The sequence below is a fragment of the Hirundo rustica genome, chromosome 4 (assembly GCF_015227805.2).
Source record: "Hirundo rustica isolate bHirRus1 chromosome 4, bHirRus1.pri.v3, whole genome shotgun sequence".
Lineage (NCBI taxonomy): Eukaryota > Metazoa > Chordata > Aves > Passeriformes > Hirundinidae > Hirundo > Hirundo rustica.
In genome coordinates, this window is record NC_053453.1 from 61,293,272 (window position 1) to 61,309,965 (window position 16,694).

The following is a 16,694-nucleotide window of genomic DNA, read 5'->3' on the forward strand; positions in this document are numbered from 1 at the left end:
TCAGGTTAGAAATATGCAAACAAAGGACAGAGAATGAAAAACAAAGGATTTGTTTATATTACTTCTGTGGGAAAGGTTGAAAACTGCTCCAATATTCTACAGTAACTAAAAGATCTGACTCCATTTATGAAAATCAAAAGGCTAATAAAGAAACCCAGAAAAACCAGGGTAACAAGGGTGTGTGTTCTGGTGACCTTCAGCTTCGACCAAAAGCAGCCACATCACACCACTAAAAAAGCCAGACCATGCAGAAGAATTTATTTTTTAAAGAATTTTAATTTATTTTATATATTTTAATTTATTTTTAGAAGAATCTAGTTTTTAAATTTTAAGTGGCACTTTACTATTTCTGTTTTAAAACAATATGTTATTCAGACATTATTTCATCCTTCTGATGTGCCAGAACTGCTCCTCACTACTAATTACTTTTGCAGAAATCATTCATTCCTGTGACAGGACAAATTTCATGTTTAGGCGCTGGTTTATGTGTTTTAAGGTATTGGCGCCTTTCTGCTTAGCCTTGTTGGAAATTCTGGATCCCATCCAGAGGGGAAGGAAGGCCAGAGAAACTGCCATCCCAATTAATTCCCATTGCACCCACTGTCATTTAGTACCTCAAAATTCAGGCTCTGAATTTTTGAGCTCTTGGTCTGAATACTTGCTGGTCACTGTGTTTGTTTTTGGTGTATCATTGCATTTGTTAGCAGTAGAACACACGGCTTGCTTTACTGGGTCTGCTTTGCTACTCATAGCTAGAAAACTCAATTTTGGTTACATTCTTCTTCCTGCTCCCCCACATGAATAAACCCATCATTCTGATGGATTGCACTCAGCCTGGATGCAGAAACAACCTGCGAGATAATTCCACCTTACAACCCAAGAGGTATTTATCACAAAATACTCTTTACACTTACTGAAAGAGGATTAAAAAAAATTGTGATTCTATCATAAGTGGAGCCATTATGGGCTTAAGAACTGAAAACACCAGATTCCTTGAGGACCATGTCATAGTTTTGTTTTCAAGAAAAGGACGTAGGTAATCTACTCTTTTCAACAAAGACTTGGACTTTTTAAGTGGTTTCATAAACTCTTCAAACTCTAAGTCTCTGGCTGTTCCATCATGGAAAATGCTCTTGTGCAAGAAGATAGGATTTCTGAGGGCTTGCAATGATGATGGCTCTGGAAACAAAGTGGTCATATCTGTGCTCAGCATCTCAATTCACACAAAAAACCACGTTCTTGTGGAGGGCCACTCTGCGCCAGATACAAATTCTCCATACGGGCTACGCAACTGACAGGCGTTTTTTGTTGTTTTGGCAGCTGAATTGGAAGAAAGTTAGAAAAGAAATTAATGCTTAAATGGGCTAAACATTTGTTTGGTTTTGATGCTTGAAACTAAAACACCAGAATATTTACTTCATACCAGGCAGAAAGGAAGAGGAAAAAAAGAAGCAAAGGAAAGAGGAATCAGGCTTATGAAACAGGAAAATGATTTTCCAAGTTCTGATCAGTACTGCCTGAAACAGAACCATTGCTACTCGCCCCAGAACCATCTTCCATGGACGACATGAAGAGGAAGAAGAACCCAACACTTTTGAAATAGAAGGTTGGCTCATTTTGGAAGTTTGTTGGCAGCTGCTGGGCAGCCAGCCCATGCCAGCAGTAAACTGCAAAACACAGTCAATCCCAACCATGGTCACTAAAGCAAATAACAAAGATTGCCCGCCTAAGCCCACCTGAAAAAGGATACAGGGCTGATAACACAGAACAGCAAAGGCAGAGCAAATTCAGAAACAAAGGAGAAGTCTTAGCTTTGATCATGGTGAGTTATCACACTTCAGTTTGATTTACATTATTTATCTCATAGAGGGTTTTTAACTGTTTGTTGCAATATGCAGGAAGTAGCAAAAACAATGCTTGCTTTCTGTGCTTAATTTTCAAAAGACAGTAACATAAATGTTGGAGTCCAGGGCATTCCTTTGGCTGCCCTGGAGGGTCAGGGACCTGGGCAGGGGGGTCTGGGACCCCAGCCCAGAGCTCAGAGAGACACTGGCTTTGATTTCAGTCCATGGGAAAAACTTCCTACACTGAGAGAAGGTTTACATGCCACAAGAATGTGAGAAATAGTAGTTTAGCTTATCACAGAATGAGAAAATAATAGTTTTAGGTTCCTAGCATTGAAGTGAATGGGAACAAGATGGAGAATTTGGGGCGTTGTCTCCTTCTTCTTCTCCTTCCCTTACTCCATTGCTGCACTGATGTGGCACAAAGTAGTTAGTGAGGATTGGGTCAAAGTAAAGATGACCTTTTTAGTAATAGTGAGGACAGCCCAGCTTGGGGGGAGACGTGAGGAATCCATGCAGCTGCGAACATCTTGTCGGACTCCGAGAAAATTGTAAGATAAGAAACAATAAACGAAGTATGCAACCTTGAGAAATCTAAACCTGAGAACTCCGTCTCTTCCTTCGGCTCGGAGCTGTGCAGGGGAGCAAGGACCCTGAAACCACCTCAATGTTGGGGTAAGCCCCCGACACATAAACACATCCTGCTTAGGAAAAGTGTTGACTTCCTTGAGAATATTGCTCCTCTTTTACCTTTTCTTGAAAAACAACTGGCACCAAGAGATGTGACTGGGGCTTTGTATGACAGAGGCACAGTACAGGGTGTTCCTGAAAACCACGGTGGGAGATCTGCTTTGAGGCTTTAAGGTTGCTCTATAATTACCATAGGTTTAAGACTACTGGATTAAATTTCAGTGATCAAAAGAGAAAAGCAATGCACTAAAAGAGAAAAATAGTGTCCATTTCAAACTGTGAAGCCTTGTGAACATGTTTATTGTGTACTTCATTTCTATCACTGCAGTAAGTTTGGAGCAATGTTACTTATGTTCAACACAAAGGAATAAATTGTATTCTTAATAGTTCTCAGTCACTTGAACTTATCCTCATGCTACTGAAAATTTCCCACTGCAGTCTAAACTCAGAAGGTTTAGGGAGAAGCTGGGTAGAGATAGGGAACAGTAATGAAGGTTAAAAACTGAACCGAAAGGGAAAAAAGAAAACAGCAAACTTCAGATTCTGGCCTTAGGGCTTAAATGACTATTGATGGATAGAACTTTCCCTGCTATTAACATTACTAAGAGAAAGAAGACTGAATTAATGGACTGGATGACACAAAAGTGTGGAAATCTAATTACACTGAGTGGAAGGGGCTGGCAGGGACCTCTGGAGATCATCCAGCCCAACACCTCTGCTCAAGGGTCACCTGGAGCAACTTCCACAGGACTGCATCCAGGTGGGTTTGGAATCTCTCCAGAAAAGGAGACTGCACACCTCACTGTGAAGCTAGTTCCAGTGCTCTGACACCCTCACACACCCATAAGCTCTTGACTTGTTCTTCACCCACTCTTTGGCAGAGCTCAACAAATCCCAGTTGCTCTCTCACCTAAACAGCAGCTCCACCAACCACCTTGCCTTGCTGGCTTTCCTAGAAGGAATGTCGCCATCCATGACTGTATTCCCACCATGAATGGGCTGCAATGAAATTGTGGCCCCAGTGATAAAGAGCAGAAAGGCAAAAGTAGCACCATTGCTGCCAACTCCCTTCCTCATTAATCTCTCGTTGTTATATTTAGCTTACTGCCCAGGACTGCATCCTGATTCCAGCAGCAGGGACTCAGCAAGGGTTTACTTTCACAACAGCAGCCCTCAGGCACATGGGGCTTGACCCTGCTCCCATTCAAATAATCAGGATTTTGCCCACAGACTTGTAAAAGTAGGATACCTGTCTTGAAAACAGTTATTTCATATTAAAGGAATATTAGAGCCCTGTTCAGTAGCTCTTCACTTGTGCCCTTCTACTCTGAAATAAAGGTGAATTGTTGCAAGACAAGCTTGTAATTTATCAATATAGTTCTGTGTATGAGGCTCCTAAGAAGCAATTATCACCAGCAATGTACAATATGAGCTGGTTTCTTATGTAAATTTTGGTTCTGGAGTAATCCCTCTGGAGTTTCAAGGAGCTGCCTCTGACCGACCCCAGCTGGAAGATGAACAGTGAAAAGGAAGAAGGGAAATGGGAAGAGTGACAGAGCCTGATCTTTGCAGCAGAGGTGAGCACAGTGATTTGTGCTCTTCCAGCAGTGGAAATACTTTGTCAAAAACCACAGGGTAGAAGCCGAACAGCACCAAGGCCATGGGACCCTTTCCATTTGCCACCTGCCCTGAAGGGACTGCGGGACAGGATGTGGCTCAGTGCCAGTGTCCTGGCCAATGTCCCTGCATTACAGCAAATCCCTCTGCCATTCATTCCCACAAGAATTCACAGACTTGCCCAAACAGGGACGAGAGCGGCTGCAACACAAAGTAACAATTAACAGATCTCCAACGTGTATGTGTGTGTAGAATCTCCTCGCAGAGCTGGCTCCAGTAATTGTTCACTTCTTGGCTGGAGTCCGGGTTTCTAAATCCCTGCCAACAGTATTTCTAAAAATGAATTTCCAGCAATATCTTAATCAAAATGTTGCTGCATCACAACACTTCACAGCAGAATCACAATGAATTACTTTTAAAACTCCACACAATTAAAAAGGGTAATGAGCATCACACTAAACTTGCCTCTGAGAAATGTTTTCAGAAGTGAGATCAGCCACTCACTGATTTCTGCTGGGACTTTTGCATTCCAGCCCTATCTATCAGAGGTAGAATCTGTCTCCCAAGAAGCCAGATACTGAACCAGTATTTTATTCAGGCCAGGGGTCCTTCACCACTCATCTATAAGTGGAATTTAACTGACAATATGAATGTTAGAAGAATGAATGTCTTGTTTTCATGACAAAATAGAAATTAAAGCCATCCAGTGAAGATGTTGTTCAGTTTCTGTTCATTTCCATTCACACACACTTGACAACTCCCTGCTTTGGGATAAAAAGTTCTACAGGATGAAATTTCTATGAAATTTTGCGCTACAGCTTTCAGATAAACCATTTGAGCACTCTCACTCGTTCAAGCTCTGTATTTTGGGATATTTGTACCTTTAGAAATAGAAATGTTTTGTATCTTGAGGATAGGAAGCTTGGTCTGTTATCTTGGCAGCTTTTTGTCCAACGATATGCAATGGTCATACTGAAAAAAACAAGACACAAACAAAGAACCCAAGCTTGACTCTGGATTTCATTGCATATTGAACACTTATATTTGCCATTCAAGATAAAGTGTCGGAAGTGAAGGCAATTTCCTTGGAAAAGGTTATCTCTCTAGGCTTTTGTCTATATTTTCAAATGTTAAAATAGCAATTACCTGAAATGTGACATAAGGTTGAAGCATGTATGCAACATGCTTTAGAAGACAAAACTTTTTTTGATTTTAGTAAGTATACTATTAGACACCAGAGTAAGAAAAGATGAATTTAATAAACGTTGATGCTGTTAAGACACCACAGTGGGAAAAACGCATTTTCCCAAACGATCACCACGAAAACAAACTAGTCCAAGATGGGAAGTAACCAGAGAAAATGACACAGACTATCACAAGCTGAAAATTGTGTGAAAAAGCAGCTCCGAGGCTCTCATGTATGGGAATGCAAAACAAATGGCAAAAGCATTAATCTATATCTTCCCACCACTTCCTTGCACCCTGACAGCTCTATTTGGACAGAACAGTGCCTTTCTAGTGGCAAAATTAATGGAATAGATGGATTGGGGAAAGGAAGGAATCACAGACATCTGTGGGTTACATTTGGAAACCCTTACTTCCAATGGGCTTTAGGTGATTCATTTTAACCCCTCTTAAAGAAAAAGCCTGTGACTGGAAAGGATTCAATGCTGTGAAACAACAGCACAGGAGTGTCAGTAAAAAGAGGGCTGGAACATCTCCACCTTAAAAAAAATAACATCCAAATAAAGAAGAAACAAAAGTTTTAGTTAGGAACCAGTCTGGCTGGAGTACAAGACAGAGCAGCAGAATTGCATTCCAGAGTTTTCCTTGGTAACTTCCAAGAGTCTCCCACATCAGTGTGGGAGAGGGCACTTTGCTTCTTCAGGTAAACTAAAATCTTTTCTGCTTGATGTAGCAAATCCTTTGTGCAACAGCTACTACATCATACCTCACTGCTCCTCCAGTTCCACTCCTGATATGACCTAAGGGGCTCAAATGGCATCTGCGAGAATAAATAAGATTTTATCAGTAACATGCTGAAGCCTCAGTTGTTCCTCTGGGCAGAAGGAGAGAGGATAATCCTTGACAGTGCTGCCAGGAATGCCCTGAGATTTGCTGCTTGCAGTGCTTGGTCTGCAGATACTGCTAAGAGCTCTGAAGTGAGGCTCAGAACAATGGTTCATGTCCTGTGTTATGTGAGTCTGGTTCTTTATTAGGAAGTTTCTTTCTAGCTACTGAAGTATGTTTAGGAATACATCTTGTTCCTATGGAAATCAGTGAGAATTCAGCCCTTGCCTCCAAATAGAGCAGGAACAGACTCCCTGTCTGCAACATCAGACATCTTGGCACAAAGTGAGAAAATTGGGAGGGCCTGCTAAGCTTCACTGGTGTGGAAAGGTCAGCCTACAAATCAAGAGACTCCCACAGGAGAAGCAGGAGGGCTGCAGCACATGCAGAGGGGAGGCCTCTCCCTGTCTTATGCCCAGGGAAAATCCCAAATCCACTCCTTGGCTCCTTCCCCCTGCCAGCCCGTCCCGGCAGCTGAAGGGAAAAGGCAGAGCAGCAGCAGCATCTCAAGGCTGAAATGCTGCTGAACCCCATCACTCCTCTGAGGAATACAGGTATTGAATTTTGAAGTAATTTGAGCTGACACCTCTATTTTACATGTAGAAAACACACCCAGGTCCAAAACATCCAGAATCACTTGGGAGTTTGAGCATGTGAATTTGCATGTGTGTAATCAGGCATCTCAGAGACGGGGGAGAGGCATCCCTCCAGAACACATTTTTTAAAACACAGTCTTCTTTGGTTTGTTTCAAATTTGTGCCTTAAAAGCCTAAGTAGTTTTGAAATTATTATACACGGTTCATTAAAAATATGGCGAGTAAGTGAAAGGTCAGAAAGGAGCTTTCCTGTATCTTCACCTTAGGTTTCATTTTTTAAAAGAACAGGAACAGAAGAGTTTTACATTACCACTGGTATGTAAAAATATATTTTTATGTTAAGTTTGGCCAGTAAATTCTGATGAAAAGCAGAAGTAGGTCTGCCATATATAAGAGATATCACTTTAAAAGTCAGTTTCTCATCTGCAAATCTTTCATACAAAACAATCGTGCCTCAATCAAAGACTGGTTTATCAGCAGTATTATCATTAGGCTGATTTTGAAATGAAGACCAAACTAAAAACCCCATAGCTAAATCAAGTACACTACCATTTGAAGTATAAACACTTTACAGTAGCTTATAAAGAACATAATTGAGCTTCCAGCTGGAATAACAGAAACATCCCTCAAACCTTCCCAACACCATTACTGGCACCTGTCAAAGGAAGTTGTGTGTTTTATGAGCTCAAAAAGTATACCTGGAAACTCCCCTGCCCAATCCTCTCCTAAAAACACAGAATAAAATGAAAAAATTCAACTTTGGACATTTAGTGCTGCTCTCTGCCCTTCACGAGCCCCTTGCTGCCAATACACCTATTTTAAATTCATAATGGCCTTATTTTCCCATCCAGAAAACCAGTACATTCAACCTGACAGCAAACAGGAAAAGCAGTGATGAGCCATTCTTTATTTTCAGCTCCTCAGAGTATAGATCATTGAACTTCTTCTCTGAAATCTGTTTCGTTCAAATGTATTCAGCAAGATAAATGCTGAGGAACTAGCACTGGAAGTAACTCCTCCACAACATCTTCACACTGATCTCCAACAATCTCACTGGTGTACAGATGCCAGTGACCAAGGACTGAGACATGAAAAATGTTGGCTGCCATTTGTTACTGTGCTGCACTAACATTTTGCTGCTTCCCTGGAGATCTCTCTAGGGACAATTCATGCACACAGGAAAACTCTGCACCCCAAACAAGCAACACTGAATGATGATGATGATGAATGGGGGTAGGGAAAAGTTAAAATAGAGGGGTAAAGTGGTGTGTCCAGCATAGATCAGTTACAGAGAAAGGAGCTCAACCACCTCCTCTAAATACTGGTCCAGTCTCTTATTCATCCCAGGTGTGGGACTTCCAACACCAGAGAAACAAAGAATATTAAGTCTATTGCCACATGGCAGTAAAGTCTGAGCAACAGGCTGGTTGAGCAGTTTGAGGTATCTGGAATATGAACACCATTAGAAGCTTTTTTGTTTTTAAAACCAGTGGACATTTTACCCAAGTTACTTTGGTATAATGTTGAGTAAAACACAATGCAAACCAATATCATTATCCATATTTACAGACTTAGCCTTCATTTCTATGTGCTTTTTTCCCACTCCCTCAAACAAAACCCCTTTATCAGTGAGAGCTTTATGTACTCAGATAAGGTCTTCTCACAACCTTAAGTGATTATTGTTCTGGAAATATCTATAAAAGTGATAAGGGCTTGTTACAAATTATCTTTCTTGCTGCCTGTTATCAGTCTTAAAAAATAAAACTAAGACCTTTTTTTTTACCCCCTAGGGTCTGAAAATGAACTGGAATATCTGTTGCTCTTACAACTACCACTAATAAAAGGCTGAGCTTTACAGAGGATGTAAAGCACAGAGTAAAACCTGTCTCACTTTCTCTCTACTTGCACTGACAGCGTAGCCCTAAGTAGTAAAAAATTATTCAGCACGGAAATGTAAGTCAATGACATCCAAGGGAGACAAGATGACAACTCAGACTTCTTTTCTTTCTATTCATGGGATTGTCATAAGGTTACTTCACTGGTAACTAGGGGCAGGTGATGGTCCCCAGCTCAAAGAAATATTTTCAGACAGGTAGTTGACTACTAAGTTGCTAAAAAACAGAATACAAAAGTCAAGGTCACAGGCCTTAGGGGTATTTCAGTAAAAACACCTTGTTTCTGTAAAAGCGTGAAGTGTGATTTGCCTACTCGAATGCATTTGGAATGAGGCAGATGTTTTAGCACTTTGTTGGACTGAGCTGAGGATAGACTCTTTCTCACAACACGAAAAAGACAATTATTTTATAACAGTTTGTTCGCTCAGAAGGAGTGTTTCAAGAAAGAAAAAAAGAACATATGCTTCATACATAAGTTCCCCTACTATTGTAACTGTAATCTATTCCCTCTACTACTATAACTAGTATTATAACTACTCCTGTAATCTGAAACAGTCACAACTGAATGTCTCTCAGGCAGTATTTCAGAACTGAATATTCTAAAATATTCCTTACACCCTCCCAATGCTTCTCAGCATAACCCTACATATTAAACTGTCTCTTGCAAAACCATGATAATTTGCAGGAGAGTTTCAGATGTTAAACCTAACATAGTTAAGTTAAAAGCATGTGTTTGCTCATTCTCTCAAAAAAAAGCTTTTAAGTCCCTCTCAGGTTGCAACGCTAAGGCAAGCGATCGAGACTGTCATTCAGTTTCACAGCATTTTATTTCCATACTAGCATCTTCTCACTGGAGGTGTACTCTTTCTAACAGTGGATATTCCTACAAATTTCAGAATGCTAAAGACTCTTGTTTTTACCTGATTCCGACAAAGTTAACCCAGGAAAGCAGTTAAAAATGGTATTAGAACCACTGTTGGCAGCTGTATGGTAGCAGTTTGCATCTTCTGAAGACGAGCTGAACTGTGCCATGTTAAGTAAAGACTGGAGTCAAAAAGGAGGAATTTTACCTCTAGCATTAGGGAAAAGGAACGTATAACATATGTTCACTCCTCGTGACAGAGGACAATACACTCATATACTCGGTTTTGAGAGTGCTCCATCTTAGATAAAGTGTTTTGCTTGATTAGCTCAGAGCACAGGTGCAGGTGAGTGACACTTCCTTTTGTTGAGCAGAGTGGGGCAGGAAGAAGTTAAAGAGACCTGTCAAGGTCACACCACAGCACGATGACAAAGTTACAGAGAAGTCACCACTGATTCCCAGCTCAGCTGTGGCAGACTGCAACAGAAGCTCCTCAAAGGGTTCTGTGCTGCCAAATGACACACAAGCAAAAAGATAAGTAACATCACAGTTTTAAGCACTAACACGTCCTTCGGAATACTTTGAACACGAGACGAGTCAGGCCACGCCTTAGTTTGAGCTTTACAGCGAAACGAGGTAATGCAGCCGAACAAGTACTCAGAAACCTTGTGTAACTCTCACACTTGCTTAATCACATCCACGTATCGTTAATTAAGTCTGGGGAAATCGTTCAGCGTCGGAGGAAAAAGCGAAGAGGGGCAACAGGATCACGCAGAGTTTATTCGCTTGTTTATATCCCCGGTAACACGGTACTAGCACGAATACGAAAAGAGAGAAAATCGGGCAAATAAATAACCCCGAAGGCTCCGAGGGGTCCCGTTGTCATGGAAACAAGTCGCCGCTAATGAGCTTTCCATGGCATGAGTGATTAACACCCGAGCCCTGTAAATAAACATCGATTCCGAGCCCAAACAGACACACGGGCAGGCTCCGGATCGGGGCGAGCAGCGGCGCAGCGCGCACACGCCGCGGTTCCCTGCGCACAAAGGGACCGCACAAAGTTTCCCGAGCGCTGCTGCCACCGCGCTGCGCGGGGGAGCGACGGCGGCCACAACGCGGGCCGGGCCGGGCGCTCTGCCCCGCTCCTGGAGCCGGGCACGGTGCCCGCAGGTCTCCGGCAGCGCACGGAGCAGCGCAGTCCGCGACCGACAGCCGCCCGGCCCCGCAGAGACACACAGACAGACAGACAGACACGCCAGCCCTCACCTTGCGCTAAGTCGCTGCCCGCGCACAGCCACTTTTCCCGATAGTTGCACGGCGAATCCACGAAGGAGAGCGCGGCTCCGGCGTGCGGCCGGGGACGGCAGCGGTGGCACCTCCGACCCCGGGGAGCAGAGCACCGCGCTTCAGCCGGCGAGCGCGGGGACGAGGCACCACCGATGCACAGAAGCTGCTGCCACCTCCTTCCCCGGCTCCCCCATCCCCTCCTGTCCCCGCCCGCTTCTCCACCTTCTCTCTTCCTCCCCCCGCCCCCGCTCCAACCAGCTGCTCTCACTCCACCTGGGCCGCCTCTCCAGGTGCCTTCCTACTCCCACACGCGTTCCCTACAGCAGCTGGAGCTCCGCGGCGGCTGCTCCGCCTCTCGCCGCGCCGGCTCAGCTGTCCCGCACGGAAACTTCCCCGCTGCTCCTGTCCTGTACGGAGCGGGCTGCTCGCCTCGGCCGGGGACATCGCAGCGAGGAGCCCTGTCCCGGCTCGGGGACGGGCAGAGCCGCCCGGAGGTGGCCGCTCACCTTAGGAAAGCCCGGCGGCGCCCTCCGGGAATGGGGGTGGGCGCGGCGCTGGCAGCATCACCGATGGAGGTGAAACCTGGCGGGGGCGCGGGGCGCTCTCCCTGCCCTCTCCTTGTCCTGCTCCTCCTGCGGGGCTCCCCGGGGAGGGACGCGCTGCCGGCACTGCCGGGCCGCCTCTGCGGTGGCCGCCGCCCGCCCTCCTGAGCTGGGGGGAGGATGGATGAGGGAGGGAGGGGGCGCTGGCAGCGCGGGTGCGGCCGGAGCGGAGCGGAGCCGTGCGGTGCCACTCTGCGATGCACAAGGATCGGCTTCCCCTGGGCGGGCTGGGCCAGGAGACGAGAGTGCGGCTGCTTCCCCAGGGCTCCCAGCCAGGCGCTGGTCCCTGAGCCGGGCCCGCTCCCCTCTTCCTCCTCTTCTTCTTCTTCCCCCTTCCCGCACACCGCCCTCCCCTCCCAGCCATTACGAGGGCTCCGGGGATTAAGTGTACGTTCAGTTTTAAGAGCATTATATTAATAAACAGCGATTCGGTGAATTTCAATTACTCTGCGAGCATCCATCCGGCGGCCTGTTAAGAAGCAATCCCCTCCAGGCACGGTTTAATCGGAGGGATCAGAGCGCGGGCGCCGCGTCCTCCGGTGCCTCCGGCGGGGCTTGCCCGGGGACCCGCGGCCGAACGCCCGCTTGCTGTGGGGTTCCTTAGGAGAATTCCTTACGGGAGAGCCCGGCCCGGCCCGGCCAGGGAAGGCGGTGCGCGCACAGCGGCCGGCGGGAGGGACGGAGGGAGCCCCGGGAGAACCCCGGCCTGCGCCTGGGAACAGCCCCAGGGTTTGTCCCACGTCTCACTAGAGACTGAACCAGGCCAGTGCAGGTCTCTAGAGCAGTGGAAATCTGGCTTTCACACGGCGTGAGGCCGGCGGACACACGGACAGGCAGCGCGATGCGAGGAGCCCTCCTGGCCCCTCAGGCCGTCCCCGAGCTCACCTGCGCGCCCGGCGGACCCTCGCTGCTGCGACTGCAGACCCGCGCTCCGAGACAAAGGCCACAGCAACTCCGAGGTGGGAAGAGGAGGAGAGACACTGACTTGAGGGCTCAGCCCTCAAAAAATGGCTAAAGCTTCCCTTTCTCCCCCTCCTTCCCTTTGCATCACACCTCCAGAGCCCAACAGGTGGTTGTGACCTCAGAGAAGTTCTGAGCTAATCTAAGTAATGTCTATAAAAGACCTCTCTCGTGAATACACATTTTAAGAAAGATTTTTCATTTACATTTTAATGCATAAATCATGCAAAGTAGGGAGCTCCAGACACTGTTGCAAGAGTGATGACTCATGCCCACCACATGTACATTGTTTATTGTCTGACGATGGGACCGTGTTTAAATTAGGCTGGCTGATAACCTAATCTGGATGTTCTGAACTGCTTCCCTACATTTATGTTCTGGGGAAAGTAAAGCATCGTTTCTTAACCCTAGTCTCTCCCTGACACATTTTTATTCAGAGTCTTGTGTGGAACTACATGTTTTGAATTTTCTAGCAGGTGGAGTGCTCTTTCTGCACAGGCACTGTATGTGGAAAGGAACGCTCACAGATGTACTTCTCAGCTCAGGCAGGAATGTAAACTATGGCTTTCTGCACATTAGCAGATAAAAAGTGTAAGTTCAACAATTTTGAACAGAAATGGAGATACCCTGTCAGCTCATGCCAGTTTCTCATACTGGGATGTCTCATTACGCGGCTGTGTTAAACTAGGCTTCACCATCCCATCGGGACTAATTCTGTTCCAGACACCAAAAAACCACTTCCTTATGGCTAGGTGGGCTGCTGCTATTTTTTTAATAAAATAATTACAGAGCAAAGAAATGGTGGACCACCAGTTTTCATCTGTTTATTTCCTTCTTACAGTCCTGTGCCATTGCTGATTCCTCCATTTTACTAAACCTTGAGGGTAAAGGGCAATAAGCTGTTCTGTTCCCTGTTCTTCATTTGTTTTTTCTTTTTCTTTTCAAGCAGATGGTATCAAGGAAGCTCTTCCCACACATACACAAAGATTCAAAGCCATTCCTGTGAGGAACTCAGGCTTCAGCTACCCCTTTTGTTCTGTGCTTCTCTTTCTATGAGACTGGCACTCTCACCCTCACCCATTTCACTGTTGTGAGTGATCCAAGGAAAAGCTATGACCAGAGTTTCCTCTAAATATGACACAAACAATTCTGTGGTACTCGTGCCTATTTTGTGAGGAACAGACATTTTCCAGTGGATAAGTATGTGAGGGGAAAGATCAGGATGGAGGGTGTTTATTTTTGCTTGGTATTTTGGAGGAAAGAGAGAAATACAGGACTTTTAATGGTTTGAACTTTCAATTGGCTTTTGGTCAGATCCCAAACCCACAGGGCTGAAATGCAGCAAACAGTAATAGCGAAATGCAAATTAACACAAGAAATTAAAATTAAATCCCAATCAACGATTCTGTCATCCCATGCTAGTGCCAGATGCAGCAACCAAATGCTTGTGTCCCAACAGCCTCATCATGATCTGCTTGATATTGTGTGGCTCTTTTTGCAGTAAATTGCAAAATAAAATAAAACAAATCTTATATTTTAGCAAGCTAGTAGACACTTTCTATTTTTTTAAATATCTACAAGTCTTCCTGCTCTAGCAGTCCTGTCTCATAAAATAAAAGCTGTTTAAAATCACGACTTCTGCCATGGTGTAAACTTCAAGTACCTGTATTGCTGTGGAGGGTGACACCAAACAGAAGATGGGTGATTTGACTATCAGTCTCGCCCAAACCAGTGCTGGAATTGGTGTTCGGATTCAATACCACTGTGTGTGGTGGTGTTCCCAGTCAAGCCTGTACTGCTTCAAGGTTTTGAAGTTAAAGCTCTATATCAAAACACAAAAGATGGTTAGAATCCAAGAAGTGATCATTTGCTTGATGTGATATAAAAGAAACCTTAAAAGGGAACATCATTTGGACCTTGGGACAACACCACAGTAAATAGTAAAACAATGAAAAGTAGCATAAAGCTCTTACTCTGCTTTGTTTGTTGTTTTTTTTTCTCTCTCTCTTCTAAAGTTAGAGAAAGGCACTATTTTAAAGTTCACAACATCTGAGCAGCTAATTTGCTATTTCACCCCTTACAGGCCAGCTCTGCTTCCTGACACAAATTAACTTTACTCTCAGGGAACATCCCACTGACTGCAGTCAAGGACAAGTTCACACCCCAGGCTTTACAGTACAGATTCTCTACTGAAATAACTGTGTCAGGAGCCACATGCTGCAATGACCTGCAAGCATGAGTTACACATGAAGACAACCATGTGTCTAAGCCTTTGTGGGTCTGACCCCAGATTTCTCAGGTATTCATTACCAAAGATGAAAAACCAAAAGCCTGATTGTTCCATCCTGGGAATTGCATGCACTTTCATCCTCTGTATGGGGATGAAAAACTTCATGTTTAACATAAAGTTTTTCCTTGGCAACATCGGGAAATCTTGATAATGCATTATAGGCACAGAAGTACAGCATGTCTGTGTCAGATTCATTTTTGAAAAGGCTAATTCACCTTCTAACATTCTTAATAGTTTTCCTTGGACTATTGTGATATGAAACACACTGTTTCCACACAGTGTTTGTGGAAAATACTATGAGTAAGACAGTGTTTCAAATATTGTTTCAGTCATCTTTCATAACTCATCTTTAAAGATCACCTAGGGGGAACCTGTATGGGTTTTCTTTTGTGAGGGACTTGCATGCTGACAAGGTGTGTTAGATCCTTCCAGATGAGAAGTGTTGGCATCTGGAGTGAATTAAAAATCAAAGTGCTGACTGCAAAAAGGGCAGTCCAAACTCAGGTGGTTTGGACATGGCCCTGGCTACGTCATGGCCATTGAAGATTGCCAAAGATGGTTTTTCAAAGCTAAATGTCAAAAAAATTACTCGGGGACAGGCCTTACTGTTGCTGTCCAGGCTGTATATATGTATATAAATGTATATATGTTTCATTTTCAGGAAAAGAATTATATTTAAAAAGTGGATCAGAACCAAGAACCCTGGCATATACTTCTATAAACATTCCTGAAGCTGTGAGGTTGAAAAGGACTACCTTTTACATAAATACTTGGGTATTGTTTCAATTAGCTGGGGTTTCCAAAAAGGGAAAATAACACAGGCAAAACAATAGTTAATTGTAATAGTGTAAGGACATTTTTCTGTGTGATTTGTGCACACATATAGACACATATACATAAATATACATTTTCAAGCCCGCATCCAGGGGCGTAGAGTGGAACACACACTGCAGATGCCACTCCGTGCTAGCTGGTGGCAGGGGCTTGTACTGGCAGATCCACCCCACAACACACAAAATGTGTGGGACTGGCATTAATCCTGTTATCCCAGAGGGTAGGACATTCATCCCTCCTCCCACAGAGCAGCCTACCGTGAATTCACAATGCTCTTTCCTCCACTTGATTCCTGAGCAAGCCAGACTGCAGCACCTCTCTCCCCCTCAAATACACTCCAGACAGCTGCTGCTCAGAAGAGCAAGAGGGGAAGGGAGCTGGTTTTGTGTCAGCAAATCAAAAATGCTTGTTGCTTCTGTGTGTAGACAGTGGCTTCTGCCACAGTGGCTGTTTAATGACATTTAAAACGCATTCACACTTGTCACAGAAATATTGCACAGCGTGTGGATTGTCCCTCCCTAGCTCAGCAGGGCCATCCCTCTCCACTCTCATTTAGACGCTTTTTTGCTCTTTCTCTGTGTCTGATTGCCAAGGAGAAAATGTGTGATTGCTCCCAAAAGGTTAACAGACCTGTGCTGTTAGGCCGTGTGACCATGCACTTGTAAAGCAGAGAGGGGAGAGCTGGAGTGTCCTTCCAGTCTGACATTAAAAGCAAAGGTGCCTCCACAGCTCTCTGTAAAAAGACAAACCATCCTTCTGAGTCATTCTGAGCACAGCAGAGGAGCTATCAGTTCCAAATGAGTCTGAGTTGGATGGGACTGGATAACTTCATATTGATGAAGAGAGGAGGGAGGAAGTGAAAAGAAAGAAGGAACAAAAGAGGATTTGGCTCTACAAAATGCAAGTAGATCTTTGTGGCCATGGTGCTCAGCCAAAGCCTCCAGTTATGAAAGAAAGAGATGCAGCTCGATGCAGTATCTGGACTTGGATGTGGAATCCTTAAGAGAAAAAAGTGGTGGAAGAACAATTGCAATGTAAGTAGATTTATGGAAACCAAATGGGAAGTGTAAAGAGAAAAGAGAGCAAATTCTGGGGCAAGTTTTATGTTCTCCACAATTTACGGTTTAAATTATTGTACAATACATAT

The 16,694-nt window shown here is 44.5% G+C and overlaps 1 protein-coding gene across 9 annotated transcripts in view; it reads right to left on the minus strand.

Annotated features, from left to right (window-relative positions):
- Window positions 1-11,539, minus strand: part of SHISAL1 (shisa like 1) — a 72,938-nt gene extending 61,399 nt beyond the window's left edge. For 5 of the 9 annotated variants that reach the window (XR_005700659.2, XM_040063127.2, XM_058420402.1 and 2 more), the window contains exon 1: window positions 10,841-11,039. The gene's annotated coding sequence lies outside the window, so the exon portion shown is untranslated. Of the gene's footprint in view, window positions 1-5,032; window positions 5,124-10,840; window positions 11,060-11,367 lie in introns of those variants that run through there. The other 4 variants (XM_058420403.1, XM_040063130.2, XM_040063129.1 and 1 more) reach the window with 4 other exon arrangements.
- Window positions 11,540-16,694: the final 5,155 nt, after the last annotated feature.